The 9,463-nt window shown below is 44.5% G+C and overlaps 1 pseudogene; it reads left to right on the forward strand.

The window, feature by feature from the left end:
* The first annotated feature begins 4,047 nt into the window (after nucleotides 1–4,047).
* Nucleotides 4,048–4,165, forward strand: LOC126471803 (5S ribosomal RNA; annotated as a pseudogene).
* The last annotated feature ends 5,298 nt before the right edge of the window (nucleotides 4,166–9,463 follow it).

The following is a 9,463-nucleotide window of genomic DNA, read 5'->3' on the forward strand; positions in this document are numbered from 1 at the left end:
GAGCGCGGCATTCAGTCCTGCAGTGACTTTTGCAGATGTCGTCACGATCCCCTCCAATGACCGTATGTCAGCACCACTCAACACACTCTTTCGTCGGCGTTGTGACTCAGCAGACGACTTTTTTCCCATTTTTCCTGTATGCAGTACAGATCTGCGGTATGTTGCCTCTTGAAACACGAAACGCTACGGCTACCTACAAGCACCAACAATGTGCGGACTAGACTCGCATCTGCTATTATGATAATGCTTCATATGCCATTTTTTTCTAACCTCTGTGTGTTGTCACTTGAAGCTAATGAGCGGACGCTATGTACCCGTCATCTCTGTGAATTAAATCTCCAATCATAGCATTACACGTGCAACAACAGTTCCCGAAGCTGGCATTTCATCAGAAAGGAACCCAAGGAATTTTGCAGAGTGAGATAGAAGTGGCAGAAGAAATATTTGTGTTTCTGCAAGAAGAGTCAGTGAAATGTGCGATTCGTAACCGCTCGCCTGTGCGTAGAGTGCAGATGAGCGGTGCAATGATGACGATATGTGCTTAACAAATGAAAGTGATACTGAAACAGGTGTCAAGCCATGTAGGTCATCATGCTTGTCGGCCAGGGAGACACAGATCAGGTCTCCAGTGAAACGTAGTAAAACACAATCGTTGTCCATGGAGTGGGTAGTAAACCTGATTATAAACAAAAACGAAAAACAAAATGATAGAGAGCGAAAGAATTGATTTCGAACAAATCCACAGTAATATGACAGTGTAATACAGTTCTTCGTCCATAAATCTATAGATACAATGTGATTAAGACAAGATATATGCATAACATAAGAAGTGGCAATTGACCCTGAACAACGAAAAGTGTGAGTACCTCGACATAAGCATAAAAAATTCTCTTAAATTTCGATTAACGCTAAATTTGAAGACAGTCGATTGGTACAAGTTCCTAGGAACTACACCCGCCAGCAACTAAAATTGGAACCACTCTGCTGAAATTGCCGTAGGGAAAATAAAAGGAAGACTGCGTGTTATTAGCAGAACCCTTGCAACATTTTGACGAAATAGCGAGTGAGTGTCACATATAAAACAAACGAGTTCGGGTAGATAAAAGTTTCTCGCAGCCGCCAAATCTTTTCGTGGCATTTCAGTCGCAAATTTACATATTCTCCCTCGAATGTGAAAATATTTTTCTGTCTCTCACCTACGTACTTAATAATGCCGATCGTAATAAAATAAGAGAAATTAGAGCTCTCGCAGAACTATGTGGATGTTTGTTTTTCGCATGTGTCTTACAGTGGATGCATTAACCCTCTGCCAAACACGTAAGTCCGAAACTGCAAAGTAATCATGCAGGTGTAGATTCCCATAATTATATCGCTAAGAATAAATTTTCAGTTGCTGTACAATGAATTGCGCGATGGAATTCATAGTTGCATCTTCGTCCACAACACACCATATTACTTTACTAATAGTCTACTACATCTTCCTTTGCTTCATATTTCAAATCACGGATAAACCAGCAATAAAACAAAGAGCGGGTGTGAGTCCACGCAACAGGATTAGTGTTTTACTTTGATAGAAAGTAAATTAGTATTGACTCCACTTAAAGAAGAGCTTGTGAAGCACACATTTCAACCGAACGCCATCTGTTGTTGAGTAACATAAAGCTCGTAGTCAAACGAGCGGGTCGGCTATTTGCGCAATGACGCAGCTACTGACGTTCCAGATGGGTATATCATTCTACTTTCCTTTAAGGAAGCTGCGATGTAGATAACATATCATTTAAAACTCTGTCCCCGAACATCCTCACGTTAAAGGAGATTTATATTCTCGAATCCTTGCCGACTGCAGCAAGCTGCAATAGAAATAGGCGTAGTGAAAGAGCGTTAGAGCGGAAGGTCCGCCGCCGCATGTGGTAAGACTACAGGAATCAGCCAGGAACGGCGACAGACGGGAACACAGCAGCGGCATTGCACGTTACACGACGCCCGCATACGGTGAAAATGACCTTCCTTTTGTGGAGATTTCATGTCTCTGTTAAATGCAGACAATCTGATGACTACTTTCACGGCAAACACAAACGTCTTGGGTTCCTCCAGACTGCAGTTCGTATGAAATACATTCTTGATTTAAAAGCATATTTTCACATGTATCATGCTTTGTTGTGCTCCAGAACCTTTCCTTCTGATCTGAACTACAGTCAACTCAAGTTTCAGAGTAAAGCTATAACAAGAGTGCGTCATATTACTAACATACGCGTGCGTCGTCATTGTTCAGTTGCTAGCCCTTACACGATACTTCCACATTACCCCTACACGGTCCCAAGACGTGCAGAGGACACCTCGTAAATAATAGTGTGAATGACAAATCATGCCCAGATGTGTATCGCATCCGCGTTACCGGAACAAACGTGAAGAACAATGTGTTCCATCTCCCTGCGTCTACAGCTAACAGACCCTAATGATGATTGTCGTCATAGAGCATTATGATGAGGACGATCAGTGGAGCGATTGAGTATGTAATATTTGACGTGAAAACATCGTGTTTAGTGTCTATTTTAATTCACGGCAGCGTTGCCACATTAATTACAAGTCTAAAAATGTGGTAAGTGTCTTTGATTACTATCGTTGTTTCGTCCCGCAAACGTTGTTGAAAGTGGAACACATGGCCGTCCATTAAGCACAGAAACGGTTCGTCTTCTAAAGTTATTTGCTACACTATGACAGGGGAACACGACGAGTAACCTCCCCCACCACCCGAAACGCACAGGAAACGACAGTACATTAAGGCCAAGCTCCTTCCATTGACACGCAGTAAGTTACATGGTACGGTGGTGAGATCACGCAGAAGAGATATCGTGCCCAAGGAAACACCATCTGTGCTCCATACCATGTCCGAACATCGTTGTCGTTGTCAACAGCTTATCTCCACCCTCCTCAAGCAAGACTGACGTCATGTCTGAGGATATTCTCCAACATATCAGATTGTCCAACATTCTGGGCGGCAACATCTCATCTGTAAAGAAGCGCCTTGATACGAAAGACGTCCACTCTGGCTTCATTTCGAGTCAAGGCTGTACAGAAAAACCTCCTAGGTTCTAAAGCATTCTTTGCTCCCCATATCCAAGAAAGCGGAACTGGTCCACTGCCTTTCTCAGCAATTAGCAAGGGATCCACTTTTTGAGGTCGGAAGGAAACTGAGGAGCAGTCACTCCGAAATATGACGTACCTGGTGTGACGAACACTCAGTCACACATGCGCACTTCACCAGTACCTATTAATAACCTGATTTAATCGTATTGAAAATGTCTGGAAGTATTTGTAACAGTGAATGAAACTTGGCAGTTCACATCCCCACAGTTTTTAGCTATTTGTTGTCTAATCATGAACGAAAGGCTACAGCTAGATATGACACACCTCAAGAAAATTATAGACTCTCTTCGTCGCTAAATCGAGAGCGCTCTCAGGACTACAGGGAACGAGAGACGTTATTCCCGTGATGTCCACTGGTGGTAAGTCGTTTTTTGTTGAGTGTGTTTGTCTAATATTATGCGAACTCCAGGACTACCTCGCATCTACTTCAAGGTTTGAAACCTTCAATCACAGATCACTTAAATCTGGTACGAAGGCTATCGCGCTGCTGGGTAAATTCCTGCTTGGTGTTGCTGTTTCTACTACTCGGAAACGAGTATCACTTAGGTTATCACATCATTTCCCCAGCAACTAGCAATAAGCGACACCTTCTAATTACCTGTTTGTGAATACTTCCGTTTGGTTGGGCGAAATGTCATATGATGCATGCATCAGCAACAGCATCTTTGTAGCCATCGATGTGGCAACAGGCGGATATAAATTGAGAAATGAAATATTTCAGCTGAACTTACAGGATTTTTTCTTAATGAATACATCAGGAGTGAGTGTATATAACGAAGCTACGTCGTGTAGTCATCCGAAGTATTTTACAGTTTTATAAGAATTGAGTATCTCTGTAAGAAATGATGGCCAAGAACACTACATTTAGTCAGCTACTTCAAGAAAGTAAATATAAAGGCTGCCAACGGCCTTGCCGCAGTGGTAACACCGGTTCCCGTCGGATCACCGAAGTTAAGCGCTGTCGGGCTAGGCTAGCACTTGGATGGGTGACCATCCGGTCTGCTGAGCGCTGTTGGCAAGCGGGATGCACTCAGCCCTTGTGAGACAAACTGAGGAGCTACTTGATTGAGAAGTAGCGGCTGCGGTCTCGGAAACTGACATGCTGCCGGTGTGCTGATCACATGCCCCTCCACATCCGCATCGAGTAACGCCTGTGGGCTGACGATGACAAGGCGGCCGGTCGCTACCCTTGGGCCTTCATGGCCTGTGTGCGAGTAGTTTAGTTTAGTTTAGTTTTAAACATAAAGGCTTCCGGGATCTGTTGAAGGTACTGCGGCATGGCCTCACACACACAGAGTGGGCTGGAACGTCTGGACGACCGGTAGTGTGAACAGTCGATCCCATCCAGGCTGGGCTGGTGAACTCCGAACGCCTCATGTAGGACTTATTTACAGTTGAGAGATGTGGAGACGTGCAGTGCTGGGTCGAGTAGGATTGCTCGAAGTAGCGCCTGGATCTCTTCAGCGAGAAGTATGATGCGTTGATAAAGAAATATCATACCTACGGCATCGGCACTATAGTCAGGTAGTTCTCAGGACCGTGTACCCTTCGAGGGTAGAGGCCAGTTCTAGGGTTTGTCATTTGGCATATGGTGACGGCAGAAATTTTCACTCTTACAAAGTTCGCTTCCATGGAAGCGGTGTCGCTGTTGTCACGATTCAGTGGGCTTCCATAGACACTGAATGGTGGAAGACTTCTCATAAAAAATAACATTCGCCCTATCTGCCTGAGATGCCTTTACCACTACATCATCAATGGAGGCGAAACGCAAGTCTGTCCCCTTTACTCCATTACTAACAAACGTATAGAGATTTTATGCAATATTATCTATTCTGTACGGCATGTAAAGGAAATGAAAAAGGCCATATTATTTCGTAATATTCGTTTTCATCACAAACTCATGGACCACCGGTATGCAGTCGTAAGCATTGATGAGTCTCTCGTGTACAAGGGGTTAAGGACGACGCATTACAACCACGTCCAGTTGCCTTTGCTGCCGTAGAATCCCTTGCTGATCAGGTAATTGTGGATCTCAAGCCAATTTACCTGCGAGTCCCGAAGTAAAGTATAGTCGTATGCCATGATTGACATGGAAATCCCGAAGGGCATCTTCAGCCAACTGAATTGTTAAACTTGTTTTCTGCCCTTCACACATGTAGGCACCTTCCCTTCACGAAGTCTGAGAGATGTGTGTCGTTTATGTGTAACTGATCAGTTTAGATGACTGTAATTGGTGTGGAAGTGTGGTGTCATTTATGTGTTGGATGATGATGAGAGAAAGGGGAGGATGAAACCTGGTGCCGGCACATAGCCTACTTCTCACAGGTACCACAAACTGGGCCGCCGAGCTTAATGTCTGCATCCTGCAGACGTATCACCATCAACATTGTCTCATACATACACTTTACAAGTCGTTTGGAATTTAATCCCTGATACTGGCGTAAATCCGGTAACCTGTTGCTTTACACCACCACCCCTTCTGTCTGAAACGAGGTGCAGGGTACTGGAAGAAGAAACGAGCGAAGGAAATCATACAAAAATCTACGGCAAATTAAGAACAATTTTAGCATGGTTCCTACAAGAATGGCAGTGTTACTGGGACACATGAACAGCAAGATGACTTGATATCTTCAAGTTCAAAGGATAGCAGCTCATTTGGTGTTATTGTGGTATACGAGAGCGACTTCCACGAATATGATAACGCAAGATGAGTGGCAATCTTTAAAAGAAATGTGTGTTCTCTTTGCAGCCGGATCTTCTCACGAAATTTCAGTCAAATCCAAAGGCGAAAATAATTTTTTGGCTCTCACATCCATTGTATTAAAATAAGAGAAATCAGAGTTCGAATGAAAGATGTAAATGTTCGTTTTTCCCCCTACTTGTTCGAGGGTGGATCTGTAGAGAAACGACTTGAACACATTTCGATGAACGGTCTGCAATGTAATCTGCGGTGTAATCATGTAGATGTCGATGAAAATGTAAATATCTCAGGTTTCCTCCGCGCTATTGGCTAATGATGTATAGCCAGATTTTCTGACGAGCTGTTTCATGTTTAAGCACAGTATTTCACGGATCTACCCAGCCGTCTTTTTCAGGTACGGTGAGATTTTCTGCTGTGTGTATTAGCTGCCCCTACCCCAGCCACAAAGTGAATGTTGCACCACGATACTCGTATCATCGTATTCAGTTTTATGATTATGTTCAAGCTTGTGCTTGACGACAGTGAATTTTCTTGGCTGTTTTACTTGGGTTTGTCGCTGATCTTCCTTGGATCTGTCCACGACTCTTCTGATACTCTGTCCCACGTGAGACGTGTCACATCCGTATGGAATGAGATACACAACCGGCTTTCAGATACCTAGCTTGTTTTTAAAATTATGAAGAATACTTTTATCTTAGTTGAAGCGAGGGAAAAACATTTCCTTTAGATCTCATCGATCTTTCCGGATATTGCGCCAGCAAAAGCTAGCTAAGCCATTTGTGGCTTCTATTCCTCAGTCTCAGCTTCACGTTTTCTTGATTTTGAGTTCAAAGCCCATTTAATTTCATGATCTGAGTGCCCATTCCTTAAGAAAACTATCCTTTGACGATTTTTTTCTTCTTCTGTATCCATAATCACATATCGGATGTTTAGATAGATTAAAATAATGCTTACACCTGTGTTTTTGGACGTCTAATTTACGTCAGAACTTCATTTAATTCACCGACTTGCAAATCTCCAGCATATATCTTCTCACACTTACATACGTGACAGCTGATTTATATATCGTGATACATATAATTTGGCGACCATCACCGCGAACGGATAGGGTACTATCTAGCAATTATTCACTTGTACGGACGAATCCCCTATGCTTTCCGTCCATACTTGTTCGTCCGTGTAATTTGCTTGTGTAGCCGAGGCTTCCTTCTGTGTGTTATCTAGTCTTCCTTCCGAGAGTTTATTCCGTCATCGGGTGTGTGCGTCCTCACTGCCGCCGTCTTCATCTAGCCGCGACCGCTGCCGTCGACGCCGCCAACTCCCTCAGTTTATCGCGCAACGACTGCCATCGCCGTCACCACTTCCATCTGGTTGTTGCCGTCACCGCATCACCCCAGACATACCTGCTTCCCTACCTCTCACACAGGAGACACTCACATTGTCCAAAACTCCACCATAGCTCGTCGCCTTGGCAACAGCTTCACTTCGGCAGCCACTCATCCCAATCAACGCCGCCCTTCACTGCCCGCGGATCATTCTACAACTATTATCTATACTTGTCTTTGTTCTGCTCCAACCGTCACCACATGGAATACATCCTCTCCATCAAACCCCTACATCTGTCCTCCCTTACACTGCTCTCTGTTCCAGCTCCTCCGATATGTTGTTTTTCAGTCACTACTCATCAGCCACCACATCTATCACCGACACACACTTAACAGCCCGCAGAGTAACAGTTGCCACAGACGATATCACTTCATCAACCCTCATCATTCCAACCAACGCATGGCGTTCTGAAGGACCTGTGAAACACTCAGGTGACCCTCAACACAACGACACGTTCCACCACCCCAAACCCACAACAATTTTCTATCCCACATCGTTAAAAACCCAACGCATCGTCAAAATTCTGATATCAGTCCCACTCCCACCCGAAAGAAATCGCAAACTGATCCTGATGACAACCAGTATATGGACAGCTCTCCTCCCCCTACAACACCTTCCCTACCTTCCACACCTTCACGCTCCTCAACCTAGATCCGAAATTCCTCATATTCAAATCCCTCACCCTCGAAATCTACAAATATCTACCAAGTCTCCACAGCCGAGAAGTCATCTATAGAAAAGGCACTGAATCACTTAAATCCTTCGACCCCTGTTTCCATAGTGAACTTCTCTCCAAAAATCCTCACATTACCTTTGGCCCCAGAGTCTCCATAACACCCCTAACCACGGTATCCCTTGCCATAAAAACCCAACTCCCCGCTATCCTCCCACTCTCACTGCAGTTATCACTGGAGTCAGCCTTGAGATCACTGATGAGAAAGAGGAGTCTGAAATAAACAACACCCAGAATTTAAAAGTTCAATAAGCACTTTGAATCAAGAATGTTCACTGTTCCACTCGCCTAATCAGTATTTTATTGACTCACCCGCCGCCACACACCTTTTCATTAAAGATGGAGCTCTGATATACGACCACCACTACAAGGTCGAACATTCCAAATCCCATCCCTAGGCCTACCACTGTCAAAAGTGTCTTCGCTACAATGATCACCGAATTGCAGACTGTAAAATCCCACCTACCTGTCCATCCTGCAAAGTCTGCAATTTCCTTAAACGCTGCCCTAACCTAGATTCCCCCCCCCCCCCCCCCAACCTGCAACAAGTGTAGTGACCTATTCCTTGAAATGTAAAGCCAAGTCTCAAACAATCAACCGAGAAATCATAGTCCCATTCCGCCCATTGATACCCCAATTCGTTCCAACAATTCACTTCAGCCAGCCAACACTTCTGAGGACATCATCAAATACATCTACCAAAACATCATTCCATTACAATGTACACATACCTATCAACAAATCTCGCTTGCTGCTCGCTTTGTCTTCCATCCCTACACCCAAACAACTTACTCCCACAACCAGGTCCACTTCTTCACTCACCTCGACACCCTAGTCTAAGCTCCATCTAGTCCTCATCCACAAACGCTACTCTAATTTCCTTATAACGACATAATAGCACTACAAAATCCTTTATCTCAACATCTGCTCCCTACCTGCCAATAAACATCTTTTAATGCATACCATGTCTAATACAATGTCCATACCTTAATCCTTAATTTAACATTCCTCCAACGCTGTCGCACCAACCAAACCTCTGCTTATATTCTCCACTGCACAGAAAACACCCTTACCCTATCCAGAAGCCAAGTTGCAATTGGACAATGTGTGAACATCTCTGTTAGACCACAATCCTTATGCAATATTGCCACCGAACACTGTTAGGCCCCTGCGGAAGGGCAAATTACTGTGACAAGGAGGGAGGCGACCCCGCCAATAGGGTTCCATCAACCTGTACACCTGCAGACCGTCCAGCCTCAATATGAACATAGTCCACCCTGGAGACAGACGTCTCACTAGGATGGTTCAGTGGAACACTATCAGACTTGCGCCCACAGTTAGCGTCAGTCACAGACAGGGGGCAACCGCAACAGACGCAATGAGATGTTGTCGGTTTCCACACTTGGATGGCGACTGGAGACGTACCAGTAACAGGGTCGTCATACCGTGAACACGTCTGATGGAGGTAGTATTTAGAAGGGATATAGCGCTGTCCC

Source organism: Schistocerca serialis, chromosome 3 (genome assembly GCF_023864345.2).
Source record: "Schistocerca serialis cubense isolate TAMUIC-IGC-003099 chromosome 3, iqSchSeri2.2, whole genome shotgun sequence".
Taxonomy (NCBI): domain Eukaryota; kingdom Metazoa; phylum Arthropoda; class Insecta; order Orthoptera; family Acrididae; genus Schistocerca; species Schistocerca serialis.